The following is an 18,556-nucleotide window of genomic DNA, read 5'->3' as shown; positions in this document are numbered from 1 at the left end:
CAGTATAGCTGACACTTTAAAACTTTTTCATCACAAACTGGTCAAACATAAGAAACTCCAGTTGGAAGTAGTTTTTTAGGGAATGCTTGAAACAACTAGTTCCTAAAGGTTTAAGGTCGAGGCAATTCCAGACGGGTCACAAACCTGACTCTGCATTCCACCAAGACCTTATTAAGTGACTCAACAAACAAGGGCTCAGTTTATTAGAACACATGGTTAAACATTACAATATTATGACAGAGAATATAGCAAATTAAGTACTCGCACTGGATGACACAATTAAAACACATGCAGACCTCGATCACTATAAATATGATTACAACAGAGTGTTTAACAGTACAGACCAACACTTGACTAAACTGAAGGCTAATAAAATAAAAAAGTGTAAGGTGACCATTTAGAATATGAGAACTGCATTGCCTACCAAAGTTCTCCTCCATCTCACATGTGGAAACCGATTAGAGGGGTGAATGGAGGCCAGTTTTGTAAAGGAGGAATTGCTGATGATGAGGCAGTGGAGACCACTCACCTGGCAGAAACATCAACAGATGAAAGCATGGAGGCTATGATTGCTAATGTGCGAAGGATTGAGTGGATACGCAATCATGTCAACCAATTTTCTCAAACCAAACATCAGCAACAAATAGATAGTCACAATGTAGCACCTCAGCTGAGCAGGCAGAATTTTCACAGCAATAGTTGAGTTATTGCCTCTGATATACTAGGCAGAACTCTTCTGTTTCTAGGCCTGCTAATCAGGATTTTATCCAACGGAATCAACAATTCAGAACCAATGGCCACAGAATGAGCAAACGAAGGAAGTAATGAACATTAGATTTTCTAATAATCAAACAGATAATAGAAATAATTGTACTTTTATTAAGGACTGGCAAGGTGACGTCAACATTTACAATTCTTCTTCTTTTGTTGTGACACCAGAGCTCACTGAAGTGCTGGCAAAAGGACTGGCTTTTGTACCCGCTTGTAGGATGGACTTGGCTATATCGATTTTGGACCTTAAACTTTTTGTTCATAAACTGAACTAATCAGTATTATTAGGCAATAATATGCCTAGTCTCAGCAAATGTAGAGTCTCTAGTTTATTCAACACACCTTTACATCCACTGTTCTCTACTTTTGAAAGAGTATGTGAACTAGACTTTTGGGTTTAACATAAATTTAATAATAATAATAATTAAACAAAACAAAATTTAAAACATACTGAATGGGAAGTCTTGAACCTGAGAACATCTAATGTGAGTATGATGAAACCCTACAAGGACGTGGTTTAGTTTTTATGGACAAGGACAATTATGAAAATAGGATAAAACAAATTTTACAGACACTTACCAACAAGTGTCTATAAATGAATAAACAAATATAGTGGAAATCGTGCCTAAATAAAAATGAATAACCAAGAAATAAGGCACTGGAAGGTTCACCAGAAAGCAACACCATCTTTATTGAACACACAACAAAATAAACCCCTTAACTGAATCACCGTTAAATTTAGTTTTACTTACAGTTAACTCTTTCCTTCCTCTTCCCCTCTCTTAAATCTTCATAGATTAGTAGTAGGCTAACTGCCCTTGTGGAGTATTTTAAGCCTAGCCAATTACCTCATGTGAGAATCAAACTCTGCACATTGTATCTGTGAGGTAAATACCTTAACCATTATGCCAACCTCCCAACTTGTTATTTTAGAATGTTTTTTTTTAGAAAGCTAATATTAATTGGTAGAGTAAGGGGGGCATTCTTCCTTCTTTGTTGTGCTTATGTAATGTCACATGATTATTAGGGAAGGGTATTTAAACTTGTGAATGACTGTTGCTCTTTATCTGATGATGTTCATGTTACAAACCAAACAAAAAGCACTTAATAAAACCATAGTTGGTCTGTTTTCCAAGATTGTCATTGCTTTGGGTCATTTTGGAGTAAAAATAATTAAAATTGAAAGAAAAACAGAATGTTGGCATACGAAATAGAATATGAAGGAATGTTTTTGGAAGAAAAAAGAATAAAAAAAAAAAACAATAGAGAAAAACAAAAGGAGCTGTTCAAAACTTACTCTAAATATTTTTTGCAGGTTGAAAACACTTTATAATATTGTCTTAGTAGCATAAGGCAAAACCATGTTTAAAAATGTATGATACATAGCTATATTTAATAGGTTCAGGCTAACTTACTGGAAAGTGATATTCTGAAAGCCATAATTCTATTGTACAATGAGGAAATGTCAAAATGCTAAAATGTTACACTGTTAAAATCAAAGTACCTACTGCCCTACATATGTTAGATAACTGAGTTTGCCTTCCCTGCAGGACACATGCTAGCTCTTAAGTAGGAGTGATATTGTTTGTTTACAGACTGTGTCTACTGCTGCAGTGGGTCGATATTATATTAGTGAATGCACTAAATTGTGAACGCTATATAATAGATCCACAATACCCAAAAATCCAAAATGTCAAACACACGGATCAACAATTTTTTTCCCAGGGAAAAAAAATCGCTGATCAGTAAAAAAAAAAAAATCCAAACACAAAATAAACTGGGGGGCTTCACGCCCCACACTTAAATATATCAACTCCAAGATCGCACCACAGTGGAGGAAATGGCAATGTCCCGAAAATGACACAGTGATTTTTTTCCCTAGGGAAAAAAAAAATCACTCTTCCATGCTTTTGGCATTTTGCCATTTTGCGTAATCAGGCTCAACGAAAAAGCATTAGCAAACATAAGCGTTCAATTAAATAATAGGAACCCGCTGCAATGTATGCATGTAGTACATGTAAGCTATTAGTAGCTATTTGGAGTACAACATTGTAAAGATTCTACATTTCAGTATTTTCCAGTCTTTACTATGATTTTTAATATATTACTATTCAATAAGTTTCATGAATCCATATGTAATGGTTAAAACTGAATAAATACAGAAGGATCCTCTCATTTCATTTCCACTCCCTCTCCCTTTTTTCCTTTCTTGTACCTCACCCTAGTGACTCCCTTCATTTCATTTCCACTCCCTCTTCCTTTTTTCCTTTCTCATAACTCATCCTATTCTCCTTTCACTGTTCTACTCTCCGCCTCTAATTCTTCCTCCCTCTCACCTCATGAAACTTTGAGTGCATAAATGCCTGCACTCCAAATTATACTCATGTACTCCAAAATACTTATGTTTTAATTTCATCCAATACTATGTTACAACACATTCTGCAAATGTTATTATTCTGTCTTTTGTATTACTGTGTTTTAGTAGTTTTTGAAAATTGTATTGTACTTGTTAACTTTGTTGTTATTAGCTTTGTAAAAATTGTATATGGAGCTTTTTTCCCCGGGCCTCCATTGAAAACTGGCTCATTCTGGCCCAATGGACTTTCTCACTTAACAAACTACAAATAAATAAATAAATACGTTTTCATGAAAATCTATTATATTTATTGTGTTCTATAGTATTCCTTTTCATCTTCCTTATCCCCCCTTCTTTCTTTCCCAAAATCAGTTAATAATTTAATACTGAATTATATGTAAAGCTTACAGAAGAAGACAGAATGTAAACTTTTTTTAAATTATATGACATAATATTGCCTCCTTTTTCTGCAACTGTGTATGTGGATAGACAATTTACAGAAAAATTAGATTAACTAATTAGAAGAGGCAGAGGATAGTTTGCCTATGCTTACATAATTAGACTAGGAACTCAGGATTTGCATTATGTGCATTTCCTTTGCTATTGAGTTATGATTCTTTCTGTATACATTTTTGTTTAACATTTTTTAAATAGGTACATGTCTGAACAAATAAATATAATTTGGTGCACTTATAGCAGAGTAAGCAAACAACTGAAGAATAAATTTATTGAAGAGTAAATGATTAACTACAATTTTATTTTTAAATGTTAATGGACTAAATAGTGGCTGTAGAAGAAGTGGACTCAACTACCTTAAATACATAAAATTGTATACAGGGAGGATTCATAAAGATGCTCCCTCTCACTCAAATTGTCCACTGTGGCATGAGTCCATTAATGTGATGTAGATAAACTGTCATTCAGAAACATGGCAAAGCTGCACAGAGAAAAAGCTCATTAGCAGCTTACTATAATGTCTTTTAATAAAGCATGGCACTGTCAGATATGCCCAAATTAATGTTCTTCCTAACAGCCCATGCATAATCAAAGGCACCTTTGTAAACTCACACACACACACACACACACACACACACACACACACACACACACACACACACACACACATTCAGACAACTATGCACATACATACACTCCCAAACAGTCACACACACACACACACACACACACACACACACACACACACACACACACACACACACACACACACACACACACACACACACACATACACACACACATTCATTTAGCATTACTCATTCCCCTACAAACACACACAGACATCCATACACATACATTCACAATGGCAGCCCATCCCTTACATCTCTGCTGACCTTACCTCTACCAGGAGTATTCCCATAGGAGGGAAAAGGTGAACTCAAAACATGGCATTCATTTTTTTATATCCAAGCAGACACACAATCAGTGCACATCTAAAATCACTCTTCTAATCAGTGAATCAGACAAAGATATCCGTCAGACAATCAATAGTTCATTTTAATTCACTTACCATGCAACTCAATGTATGGTGTGACACAATATAAGCATACAATGAAGAAAGGAAAACATAAAATGGAATATAATCTGTGGGGTAAAAACTATCTAAGCAATGAATAAAAACTAATGTGAGTTACGATTTAAACTAGGCAAAAAAATAGTTAAAAATTCACTTCAAACAAGAAAAAGCTTCACCTATGTATCCCTAGCATCCAAATTACTGGGGACACAATGGAATTCACTCCAGTAACAACTTTGAAACTAAATGGTTTTGGCAGGAGGCAAGCCTCCTTTCTCTACCTGAACCCTCTCCACAGGCTTATTTATACCAAGTCTGCAGTTAAACAAAGAATGAAGAAAAGAAAATTTTGAAAAAAAAAAACAAATATAATCACTGCAATCACACAAACAGAAATTGCAGCAGCAGTGACTTAATGTGCAAAACAGAGATGATGGAGATGAAAACCTGGGAGTTGAACTACATTCCATCTGTCATTTAACATGAGGAGTCAGTGTACTTTGCTATCAAGTAATCTACATATCACTTGACAGCCAAATAATGAAATTTTCCACTAAGCAATCTAATAAAACAATCTTTAAGGTGACTGTATAAGTTTCCATTAAAAAAATTGTAATAAGTTCTCACAAGATTACTACAAACACTCTGAAATAATGTGAGAGTAAAACCTCTAGATATGGAGGAAAAACAGAACTATGACTCGTACTTTTGAATGCTTTATTCAAGAAAATAATATCATAAGATATTTGAGACTTTCATTCGTTAAGTAATGTTACAAGGTCAACTTATTCAGAAATACAGTTTTTAACATGCAGGTTCATGCATTGAAACTTTTCTCTGTCTATTAAGGGGAAGGCTGACTAGCTCCGCCTTATCTGATCCATAGGTTCATAGGTTAGTACTAGGCTAACTGCCCTTGCGAGCCATTTTAAGCCTAGCCAATTATCCCCTGTGAGATTCAAACCCCGTACCTTGTGTTTGTAAGGCAAACACCTCAACCATTAGGCCACCCTCCCAACCATTTTAGTAAACTTTTCACATTTAGGTTCCCATTCAAATTTTAGTAAACTTTTCACACTTAGGCTCCCATTCAAGCCTGGGGGTGTGTCAGCCTGGAGTTTCACCTGACACTTAAGTTCTCTGAATTTGCGCTGAGGGTTGGTATCACCGTAGGTGAGGGTGACTTTGTCCAGTAGTATGAAGTGGAATTTAGTGAAAAGTGGGCTAGTAAGCTTATGTTTTGCTAGAGCATTTTTGGTGTTTTGGTTTCTAATGGCTTGGTAGAGTACCTTGATGTGGTCGCTTAGTTTCCTTACTGTTTTGCCTACATAGTATGCTCCACATTGCTCACAGACTGCTAGGTACACTATGTCTGTATATGTCTGTAATGTTGCAGTCGAATGCTTCCTGGATGGTGAAATTGTGCCGAGGGGATTTAAGGATAAAGCGTTCCCCTTTGGCTATGTACTGGCAGCAAATGCATCTGCCGAAGTCGTACATGGCTGGAGACCTCTGTAGGTTGGGGGTGGTGGTTGGGGGGGCTGTGTCAAACATTGCCTTTAGAGATAGTATTCCTTTATAGCTGAAGGCTGGGGAAAGTTCCAGTGTTTTTTGCAGTTTATGGCTGCTTTTAATGATTTCCTAGTTTTTTGTTAGTATAGTTCTGATGGATTCTGAGTCTAGAGAGATTGGGAGGGGGAATCTGGTGCTGTCTTTGGAGGCTGTCTGTCTCTTAGTGCTGAGGAATCCATATCCTTATACGGGAGGGTATCTGAGGAGTCTGTTATCAGAGATCTGGATACTATTGATCAGTATGACAGGGTACTGCTTGTCAGTGAAGAGCTTGGCTAGGAAGTGGCATTCTTGTATGAATGTTTTCTCTTCGCTGACCATGTGGCTTAGCCACACAAATTGCCCCTTTACTATATTCTTCTTCATGAAGAAGGGGTGTTGGCTGGTGAAGTCGAAGTAGTAGTTGTGGAACATCTGTTTCCTGTGTATGTTAGAGGAAAATTTTCTAGAGGCTGGGTCTAGGGACAACGTGACATCCAGAAAATGGACTTCATTCCCTTTGCCTGAGAGGGTGAAGTCAAAGAAGTCAATGCTGTGGTTGATTCTGTCTAAAAGGCATTGAATTCCTCTGGGGATCCTTCCCAGAGGAAAAAGATATCATCTATATAGTGTTTGTATAGACTGGTGGACTCAAACCCAGCCAGGTTGGTGAGGATGTCTGTCTCCCACCAGCTTAAGACTAAGTTGGCATTTGCTGGTGCCATTTTGGCTCCCATAGCTACTCTGTGGAGTTTCTGGTAGATATGGCCATTGAAGGAGAAGAAATTATTTTCAAGAATTATTTTCAGTAGTGAAATCCAAGTTTGGACTTTGTGTGGTGGGGTGTGGGTGCAATTAGCTAGGTATTTTGCCGCACTGTCTAGCCCCTGTTGGTGGGGGATACTGGGGTACAGTGCCAATATCTCCAGAGTGACTAGGGTGCAGTGGTCTGTAATTGGGGGTAGCTGGTGAATAGTGTTCAGTAATTCCCAGGAGTCTCTTAGGTAGTACTGGGACTCTTGAAATATCAGATTTTTAAGTAGAAATCTAGTAGCGCTAAGATAAATTCTGTTTTGGTCTTGTTAGATGCCACTATGTGTCTCAGGGGTGTTGTTTGGGTCTTTGTGTATTTTAGAGATACCAAACATTTTCCCGATTTGGGGAGTTGGTACTGTCATGAAACTTAATTCCCAGTCAGAGACTAAGTCTCTCCGATAGATGTCAAGCAGTGCTTTGTTTATGTTGAGAAAGCTGAGGTTGACTATCTTTGGGGACATAGCTTTGTAGTTTGCCGTGGTGGAAATGGTGGCATCCATCATTTTGATGTATGTGCTGTTGTCCATTAAAATGATACCAGTTCCCTTGTCAGTCTTCATGATTGTTATACTTGGCTCATTTTCGCAGTGTTGTAATGCCTTTCTCTCAAGAGTTGAGAGGTTGAACCACTTGGTGCAAGGTTTCTTTTGCAGGGAAGCTCTGATTTCATTCTTGCATACCATGGAAAGATTCATGAGAGTTTGATTGAGAGGAGGGTTAATGGTGCGTTGTCTCATTGGAGAGCTGTTGATTCCACTGTCAGAGTCGTCCTTGTCACTATCGGATGGGAAAGGAAGTAGTACCTGGTCTGAAGGAGTGATTCTCCATCTTGAGTGAGCGGAGCCTATTGCTGGCTGGTTGTTGGGCTGGTAACCCCTAATGGCTGAGGGTCATACCCTTGGCTATCTGAGAAACCCTGCTCATTAAAAAAACACATAGTTTTTAATACCTTGTTTAATGTTCAATTTTCTGCAAAATTATTTCAGGTCCAACACTACATTCGTAATGGACGGACGCCCTTTGGGTTGGAATAAAATTTAGTCCTTTTTACAGTACTGCTTTGCTTTGTTCATCCAGGCTAAGTTGTGAGAGGTTGAAAATGTCCTGGGTGAGTGAGGGAGCTGAGGTTTTATCTGGTGGAGTTAGCATCTATGTCCTTGCGATCTTCCCCTGCCTCTCCCACTCCCCCTCCCTCGGCCACTTCCTCTGGGTGTCATTGAGTTCATTTGGCTGTTAGGTGGGTCCTGAGATAAAAAATGGTTTGAGTGGGATTCTGTGATCTGATCCACTTTGGGGATGGTAACTTGTTCATTACTGGCAGCTTGTAGGTTGTAGTTGATTAACCTGTGGTTTTCTGCTGTGTTGCTGCTTGAATCAATGGTTGAGTGTCTTGGGAAGCTATGCTGCTCTCTTTCCTGTGAAGGGCTGTCAGTGTCTCACTCATGTCTGTTGCCCTTTGTGGCATCTTGTAAGCATTGTTGCTGAGCATTGAGTCTGTTTGGTGTGGTGAAGGGGTCCGCCTATCCATGAGTAGGCTTTTACCGGGTAGGCTGCCTTCCGTTTGTACTGCTCAATGCCCTGAGACAGATTTTTCTTTTTTATGAGGATGACTGTGGCCTTGTGTCTTGCTAGCCTGGGGTCAATTCCCATCTACTCAGTCCTAGTGGCTTGAAAGGACAGTTGTGTGAGAATGCACTCATTGAGGGTCTTGATCTCCTCGTTTAGTGTGTCATTTATTTTCTGGCTGGCCTCAATGAGTAGTTTGGGGACTTTCAGGCCCACTTCATTGAATATTTCGCAGAGCCCTGGGTAGAGCGTGTTAGTGTAATCTATCCCATTTGGGAAGTTGCTCACTCTTAAGCCTTATGGCACTATTTCTTGTTTCATGCACCTGGAAAGATAGTGAATGTCCAATTCTATTCTCTTGTATTTGGTTAGGAGAATTTTGAGCTCGTATATTATGTGACTGCAGTTCGCTGGGGTGGTTGAACTTTTTAGCCTTGCCCGCCTGTAATCAGGGCTACCAGCATTGCACTCTGTAGCTGTTTCTCCAAGGAAGGGGTTGTGGCTGTTCAGTGTCAGGATTCTTTCCACGAAATTCATGTTTCCCGGGGGTAATCTAGTTGCTGGTTCCTTGGTCTGGCAGAAATTGGCTTGTTAGCTGGTCCATTGGTGGGTCTGTGGGGAGCCATTCTTTTAATGATTTCTTGTGTCCTTTCCAGTGCCTCATTGACTGATTCCTATGCTGAGGCCATTTCTGCTGGTAGGCTGTGGCTATTAAGGGGGAGGGGGACTAGCTCCGCCTTATCTGATCCATTTTAGTAAACTTTTCACACTTAGATTCCCATTCAAGCCTGGGGTTGTGTCAGCCTGAAGTTTCACCTGCCACTTAAGTTCTCTGACTTCCAGCTGGGGATTGGTATCACTGTAGTGGAGGGTGATCTTGCCCAGTATTATGAAGTGGAATTTAGTGCAAAGTGGGCTAGTAAGCTTGTGTTTTGCTAGAGAGTTTTAATAGAAGTTCCAAATTGAAAAATGTAAGCAGGTAGTATGCAGCACATGAAAACCATCTGACCTGGGTGTGTGTCAGTATGGTTTGTAATGCAAAATGTTTGCAACCAGGATTGCATTGGTGTGGTTAGTTTTCATTAATATAAATGTAGGATTGCCGATGTAGTAAGTGATGGTTTAGTAAAGATGTTTCATGTTAACAAAAGGCATGAATTGAATAGTTTATGTAATATTGCTTAGGTTATATGATATATAACAATATATGTGAAGTTTAATGTTTGTTATATTAATATAGTTTGATTACTGTTATATGAATGTAAATTTGCCCATGTCACAAGTGATAATTCAATAAAGGTGTTTCAAAAAAACTCCCAAAAAACAACCATCTGAGCTTGCACATATAGAGAAAAGAAAACTACTGTGGGTTCTTGAACCAACTCACTTAAGAAAATATAGGCAGAAAATGCAAATGGAGTTAAGCAGGATCAAATGTAAAAAGGTCTTGAAATTGATCAAACATGCCTGTTACATCAAAAGATGCTGAGTTCAAAATATATGAGCTGTAAATACTTTTTACCTTTGTTTCTTCCTTTTAGACCAGTACACTACAGAAAATCATACTAAAAATGGTAAACAAACTAGCAAAACATTCACATACTTCAACAAATTGAGAAGAAATTTAAAGTAATGAAACAATAACAATTTTATGGATTAGTCATGGTTGAGAGCCCCTAAACCTTTTCATTCACCACTTGTAATCATTACTGAAACCATTGCACTCATAACTCAGCCCATACAGTTAAACAGTGGATGGATACATGAGCATTACCTAAATTTCGCCAGCAACACTGGCTGTGATGTCCCTTTCTGTGAATGCAGTAATGATGATGATGATGATGATGAGCATTGTTATTGTTAAAAACATTTCCATTATTAATAATCCAGCATGTCTCAAGCATACACGAAAACCAATTAAAACAACATAACAAACAACATGAAACAAGGATACTTGAAGGCAGTGAAGTCAGACTTAGAGGAGACGATTGACCCATGATATGGGTTGGAAACATAAGAAATTAAAAAAAATAAGATTTCATAAAATTCACGAATATTGATTGGCTTGATCACAAGAAAAATAACAATAATAATAATAACAATTTCAAAGTACTGGAGTTAGTTACACAAAGGAAACCCGACTATGTGTTTTCAGACAAGCTCTATAAAGCAGTCAGTAATCCACAATCTGAGAATCTGAGGGGTCAAAAAGAATATATGAAGACCACAAATATTTAAGGTGAGTAAGATCAACATTGTACATGGGTCCAATGGATAAGAAAAAATATTTTGAATACTGATTTGGCAATGAAAGGCTGCCATAAAAGTCTTGAAGGATAGGAGGGATACAACAAAGTAATTTGAACACTATAATCTTTATGATAAAAATTAGTCAAGTACGTGATTAAGGTTTATTGATGAAGGGCATATATTCTTTCCAAAGAAATAATGAGGCCCACTTTTCTTCTTCTGTGAACTGCCTATGTACGTGTGTGGGTATGTTTCTGTATGTCTGAGACTCTGTCTTTACATGTATTCATATGTATTATATTTGCTGTCAGAAGCCAGAAGCAGCTGTACAGGGGGAAGTGTTGGCATCGCTATGATGACCTGAGGTAAAATAACCCTTTCGTATGTTGGAAGCAAACGGTGAGAGGATGGAAACAGAGATGCACTGTATTTTTAATATCAGTTATATTCCATTGTATTATGTGCTGCACACTTAAAACTTAAAGTCAACAGTAATTATTTTCCAGCTGTTCTGGTGCATTGCTTGAATATTGATGGCTGCCACAAAAGGCAGCAGCACATCTCTAGGCATGTGCATGCATTGTATAGTCTTCTTGTATAAAGCTGCACTGCTGTTTATGTGCTCCATGTCTGAATCTCAGCAGGGGAGGACAAAGGTTCTTCTGCTCAGTGTGACACGGGGAGCTCAGGTTTGCCATCTATTTCAGCCTATAAGGAGGGGGACAAAGATTCCTCTTTTGAAATTAGGCAGAGATAGAATCATCTGAGGGGATTTGTCAACAGCTGCAAAAGTTTGTGACTGCTAAGGTGTACCAGATAGATATCCATAGCAGCAACATGAAGTAAATTCTGGAATGGCTTAATGAGCTGCTAGGCTCCCCCCTTTTCTTTTCATTATGAAAATGGAATCTGTCTCAAAAAAATAAAGGAAAACGCTCCTCCCAAATACAACTGTTCCTTGTATTATTTCCCTAATATACTTCCCTTTGCTTTCAGTACTCCCCATTTCTTATTTTTCTGTCTAATCCTTTACCTGCCTATTTACATGATGAACATACTGGGTACTTTTATATGTATAACTGCATTGCTGATCCCAAAAAGTGATGTGCTGGGTTAGTCTGCTCAGTATGTGTTTCTTTGCTGTGGCCTAGCACTGGCAGCCATGGCACTGCATCCACACTGCTGCTCATAGTGATTTGGGTACAGTGGCATGGTGGCACTCCATGCACACTGCTGCTCACAGTGATTTGTGTACAGTGGTACTGCATGCACACTGGAGCTCATAGTTATTTGGATACTGTGGCTCAGTGGCAGTGCTCAACATGTGTTTCTCTGCTGTGGCCTAGCACTGGCAGCCATGGCACTGCATACATACTGCAGCTCATAGTGATTTAGGTACAGTGGCACTTCATGCACACTGCAGCTCGTAGTGATTTGGGTACAGTGACACAGTGGCATTGCATGCATGTAGTTGCTTATAGTGATTTGTGTACAGTAGCACTGCATGCACACTGCAGCTGGTAGTAATATGAGTACAGTGGCACAGTAGCACCACATGCACACTGCTGCTCATAGTGATTTGGGTACAGTGGCATGGTGGCACTCCATGCACACTGCAGCTCACAGTGATTTGTGTACAGTGGTACTGCATGCACACTGGAGCTCATAGTTATTTGGATACAGTGGCTCATTGGCACTGCTCAGCATGTGTTTCTCTGCTGTGGCCTAGCACTGGCAGCCATGGCACTGCATGCACACTGGAGCTCATAGTGATTTGAATACAGTGGCACTGCATGCACACTGCTGCTTATAGTGATTTGGATAGAGTGGCACAGTGGCACTGCATGCACACTGCTGCTCATAGTGAGTTGGGTACAGAACCACAGTATATTCATGATAGCTTGTATGAATCTAATGCACATTATGAAAGCACTGCTCACTTAGTACCCTTCTGTAATACTGTTGCGCTACCAGTTAACACTGCCCAGCTGCTTTATTTGGCTTTACACTCAATATGCTGGCAGTATCCCTTGCCCAAAACATTCAAAATTAGCTTTTTGTCACTTCATGTAACAAGCCCCCTTGTATTTAGCAGTGCTCAGGCATTTTGCAGACATCTATGAATCTCAGCACCTGTATTCAATACCTGCATGAGACTTGTTTTGAATGCTGCCCTGGGTACTAGGAAAACAGTTAAGAATATTTACAGTTTTTCATATGATTAATAGTACTATTTTTTATTTTGTAATATATTTAGATTAAAGAAACAAAAGACCATTGTACAGAACATAATCCTTAGTAGCATATGATGTAGTTTGAGTAATTTCCTAAAAATACAGTCATTGGCATTAACAGGAAATGAATAATATTTTAAAGGACTTTTGCAATAACAGATTTTTCAGTGGACAATAGTGGCAACGTTTCAGGATGATGAGGTCTGTAAGCATGCTGATTCACGACATCTCATTTATTTTGCATTAAAGTACAGCATTGTATTAATTAATCCAATTTGTCAAATATAATCCATTTTTTATTTCATCTATGTATGGCAGTTGTTCATCTGAGTGATGGGAAAATGTCGTCAGCCAAAATTAGATGATACGGTCAATTTCCTTGGCTTGGGATACAGATTAATACAAAACGTATGATAATACAATAGAAAGAAAGCGATGATGTGCAATTTTTATTTGAAAGCAAATATTCTAAGAAGTGATAAAGAGTCTTTTTTTTTACAGGGATTAAAAATAACTAATAAGGTGTCTTTTCTACCTTCCTTATTAGGGACACACACTATTTATTTATCCATTCATTTATTCATTCATTCTCTGATGTCCTGCTTAGTTCAGGTTACTAGAGAGAGAGTCCCTTTCATAGCAGTCATTGTATATGAGTGAAAGAAACGATTCTACATGAAAAAATGTAAATTAAAGTTCATGCTGCTAAATGCTAGGAGTCTAAACATGAAACTGCACTCATTGCAAGCATTCTTAACCCTGGAAGATGCTGACATTTGTGCAGTCACAGAAATGTGGTTCAAAGCTGTGGACAGCACCCCACCCTTACCTGGTTACTCATCCTATCTTATATTCAGACCCCAAAATGTGGGCAGCAAAGCAAAAGGAGGTGGAGTTTCAGTATATATTAAAGACACACATACCTACAGGCTGGTCAAACAGTATGATGCACAGTAGACACTCCAGGTGCAGTTAACCATTGACAAGACCCCTATTCAAATTATAGCTAGCTACAGGCCCCCAAATTTGACTCAAGATGCTCACTCCACCTATCTGCACCTATTCAAATCTATCAAGATTCAACCCTTTACCCTGATCCTGGGTGACTTTAATTACCCAATCACAGATTGTAAAAACTACTCATGCCAGCACACAGATACCCAGAGATTCCTCAATTTTATCAATGCAAATGCCTTGGAACAGCTAGTTGATAACAGGTGCCATCTTGGATTTGATATTAACCAACATGAGTAACCAATGCACACTCCTATGGAATCATCCTCCCTGGTAACATCTGACCATAAAGCACGCACTTTTGAAGTCATCATCTCCCCTGAGCCCCCTATAGCTAGGGTCAAACAAAAAACTTCTCCAAAGCTGATTACAACTTCCTGAGGTATAGTATGAACAGCTTCACAGCCTCCTCCCCCAGTGTAGGAATTGGCACCAATGTCCACATCTACACCAAAGTACTATACCAGCATTTATATAGATGAATGGAATCAGGACTACCTGACAGGACAAAATCAACCTCCACAAGGAAGAGTAAACCTGTCTGTTGGACATCTGCAATAAATAAACTATATAACAAAAGGAAAAAATTTCTGTCCAGGAACAAAAAAGAGCAGGTGCCTAACTGGAAGCAATCTTTCCTTAGCCTGAGCAAGCAAATAAGAACACTAGTGAAATCCTCTACAGCCAACTTTGGGTACAAATTGGCCACATCTACTAGAGACAATCATAAGGCCTTCTTCACATATGCCCACAATCTCAAAGAAAGCACCCAGATCTATTAAGGACAGGTGGCCAAGGACACCACATGCACGAATGCTGTAGATATAGCCAATCTACTGGCTGACAGATTCAGTGAAAACTTCTCTCCTCTGTCCCCCCCCCATCAGTAAATCAGGACATCCCCAGGACATGACCCCACCCCTTATCTGTAGGAAAGAGGTCATCACTGCCCTCTCAAAGGCAAAAAATACAGCCTCCATGGGACCCGATAACATTCCAGGCTGCATCCTACATGAACTCAGGCAAGAGCCTGCAGCATCATTAGGCACCCTATTCAACCAAAGCCTAAGTACCGGCTTCAACCCAGCTGAGTGGAGGACAGCCATTGGCATCCCTTTGCAAAAAGGTGGAGCGTCTACCAAGCTGGGAAATTATAGACCCACTAGCCTAACTAGCCTGATCTGCAAAGCTTTGGAATGGATTATTATGGACCTCATTAAAAGGGACATTGGCAACTTCCAAACATTGGACCCCACACAGTTTGGCTTTTTCAAGGGGAGGTCATGTCTGTTAAGTCTGGTCAGCTTCTTTGAGACAGTCACCAAAGTCATGGACTTGGGGAAAATGGTGACACCACATACCTTGACCTGGCCATAACCTTCGACACTATTCCCAACTCTAGTATAGTAGATAAACTCTATTAAATAGGCATAAACCCATATGTTACCAGATGTGTTGCAAACTGGCTCACTGATAGAACCCATCTAATCAGAATAGGGGAAGCCACCTCAAGCAGTAGAGATGTAACAAGCACCGTACCCCAGGTATCGGTCTTGGGGACTATGTTATTTGGGATATACTTCTCTGAGGTGCAGGCCAAAACCAGTGGGCTATGGCTGATGAAGTTTGCAGATGACTGCAAGCTGGGTGCAGTCATCAATTCCCCAAGTGATGCGGACGTCCTCCAAAAGCATCTCACCCAAACAAATGACTGGTGCCAGAAACATGGCCTCAAGCTGAATGCCAAAAAATGCATCATCATCATCCCCTTTGGTGAGAGTAAAGTCCCTGCATATTATTACATTAATAACAATGTCCTAAGTACACAGTTAGTAGTGAGGGATTTGGGCATCCAGGTTGATAGCAACCTGACCTTTGACACCCATGTTGCTTCCATTGTACGGAATGCTTTCTACATGGCCCACTTCATAAGTAAGGTTGTCTCATCCGGGGACAAAGAGGTCTTAAAATCCCTATATTCTTCCCTTATAAGGCCAGTTATTGAGTACAATGCCCCCTTCAGCATGTACCTTGTAAAGCACATGCAGCAGCTGGAGAGACCACAGAGGTTCCTCACCTGGAGAATCCAGGGCCTCAAACACATACCCTACATAGATAGGCTAAAAGCCCTGTCCCTCTACTCAGTTTCATACAGACTCCTCAGTAGTGACCTCTGTCTGGTATACAAAGCAATCTCAGACCCCGCCTTGATGGGAATGCTGCATATCTGCAAGTCAAGCACCACTCGAGCAACCTATATGTATGATCTCAACCTGGTCTGTGATATCAATAGGACTTGGTGGGATAGAATTTTGTCCCAGAGACTCCACCATCTGTGGAATAGAATCCCTCTCCATGTCAAGCAGAGTAACTCATTATCCCTTTTTAAGTGCAATCTGGATAATTGGATGGAAAACAGAAAATACACTCCTTGGATTCCACCGGTGTCCTTACTGGACAGGGTCTATGAGTGCTGGCTTGTCTAAACATGGACTAAACTCTTGGCTAGGCTTATAAGGGCCTCAGGGACAATAGCCTAGTAACCTCCTATGATCCAACCTATTGCAAAGCTACTCACACATGCACACACACATACACACACACACACACACACACACACACACACACACACACACACACACACACACACACACACACACACACACACACACACAAATGAACACACACGCACACACACACACACACACACACACACACACACACGCACGCACACACACACACACTCTCTCTCTCTGACTGAGTGTGCTTCTCAAACAGTATGGAAATATAGAGCTGATAAGTATATTCTTGGCTCTTTGTAACTGTTCAGAGTTCTGCACTGTCTTTACTTTTGCTTTACTGAATTATTTATATATATGTTGGCAATGTTTTCTGATACTCTAAGTGCCTCCATCTTGAATATTTCCTAATTTACTGCCTTCTGCACTTGTTTTTAATGATTTTTTTAATTAAATTGCATTTATTTAAACTGTATTTGCTTCAATATTGCTACACACGCAAGTGTGATAGCTTGCACTGCATTTGAATTGTTTTTACTGATGTTTTAGGTAATTTTCTTAAAAAAAAAACAGTTCTAAGCTTCTATCCTGCCTTTCCTGTAACTAGTCTAGTCCATATACATATTTGCTGTATCCAGGAATGTTTGTAAACTTCTGAGCCCCCCAAGCCTTTCTGTGTTGGAGGGAAGCCTTCTAGCTTATCAGTGGGAGTGGTAAACAATAGGTAGCCTATCTACCACAAGAGGAGTGTTTTCTGGCTCAGAAATTGTAGTTTATTGGCGGTTTGGGCAGTCTTTGCATCCCTTTGAACTTTCTGGTTTTAAAGCCTGCATTTGCTCTTAATTCCCACCTTTCCTGTAACTAGTCTAGTCCAGATACAGATTTGCTGTATCCTAGACTGTTTGTAAGTTTCTGAGCCCCCCCCCCCAAGCCTTTCTGTGATGGAGGGGAGCCTTCTAGCTTATCAGTGGGAGTGGTAAGCACTAGGTAGCCTACTTCCACAAGAGGAGTGGTTTGTGGCCCAGAAATTTCAGATTATTGGCTGTTTGGGCAGTTTTTCCATCCATTTCAACTTTCTGGTTTAAAAGCCTGCATTTGCATGGGTTTGCACTTGTTTAAGCTCCACACTACGGTGCCGAGCTGAGGCAAACTATTACTGATGCCAGAAAGTCTGCTCTTCAGTTGTTCCCTTAGATCTTGCTAGTTCTTTCTCTCTTGCACTTCAAATAGCCTAATCACTTATCACTTCAAAAGGTTTTTGTAGCAATTATTGTAGCACACCTAAGTGCCATCAGCACTAGTAGTTCTTCATGAAAATAGCTCCAGTACTTAGTAGTTATGACCACCCCTCCTGGCATGATTAATGGGCAGTTCTCTGTGCTTTCTCCTAATAACCTGTTGCACTTGGCATTCTGAGGTAGTGCAGCACCTGCCTTATGTACACAGACAACCCTCTACTCTTACCTCCCAACACTCAGACTTGTAAGAGATGCACTTATATCACCAAACTGGAACCTATGCACTCTCCAGCCAAGGCTGGACTAGCTGGTCAAGAGGAGAAGGTCAACACCTGCACCACACCACATGGAACACATAGCCCTCCAGAATACCCACTATCATAGCTCTTACATAAAAACACAAGCCACACACCTACCTTCGTGGAGGCTCTCAATAGAAATTTACACAAACAACAGAGACCTCCAAGACAGAAACGCACTCAAACACCACAACACTGCACAAACCACAGGACACATAGATCACCTCCGCAGTGTGCCCCTCAACCTAAGCCCCTAAGGCTAAACACCTTGCTTAATACACCAATTATAGGTGGCTCAATAGTGAGGCACACAGATGTCCCACTCACTAGGTTGAATAAGGAGAAGGTAACAGTCATCTGTCTATCAGGTGCCAGAATCCAACACATAACACTCACACTCAGGTCACT

The sequence above is a fragment of the Protopterus annectens genome, chromosome 14.part0, assembly GCF_019279795.1.
Source record: "Protopterus annectens isolate FY-2018-M chromosome 14.part0, PAN1.0, whole genome shotgun sequence".
NCBI classification, from domain to species: Eukaryota; Metazoa; Chordata; order Ceratodontiformes; family Protopteridae; genus Protopterus; species Protopterus annectens.
Note: the sequence above shows the minus strand (reverse complement) of the source record.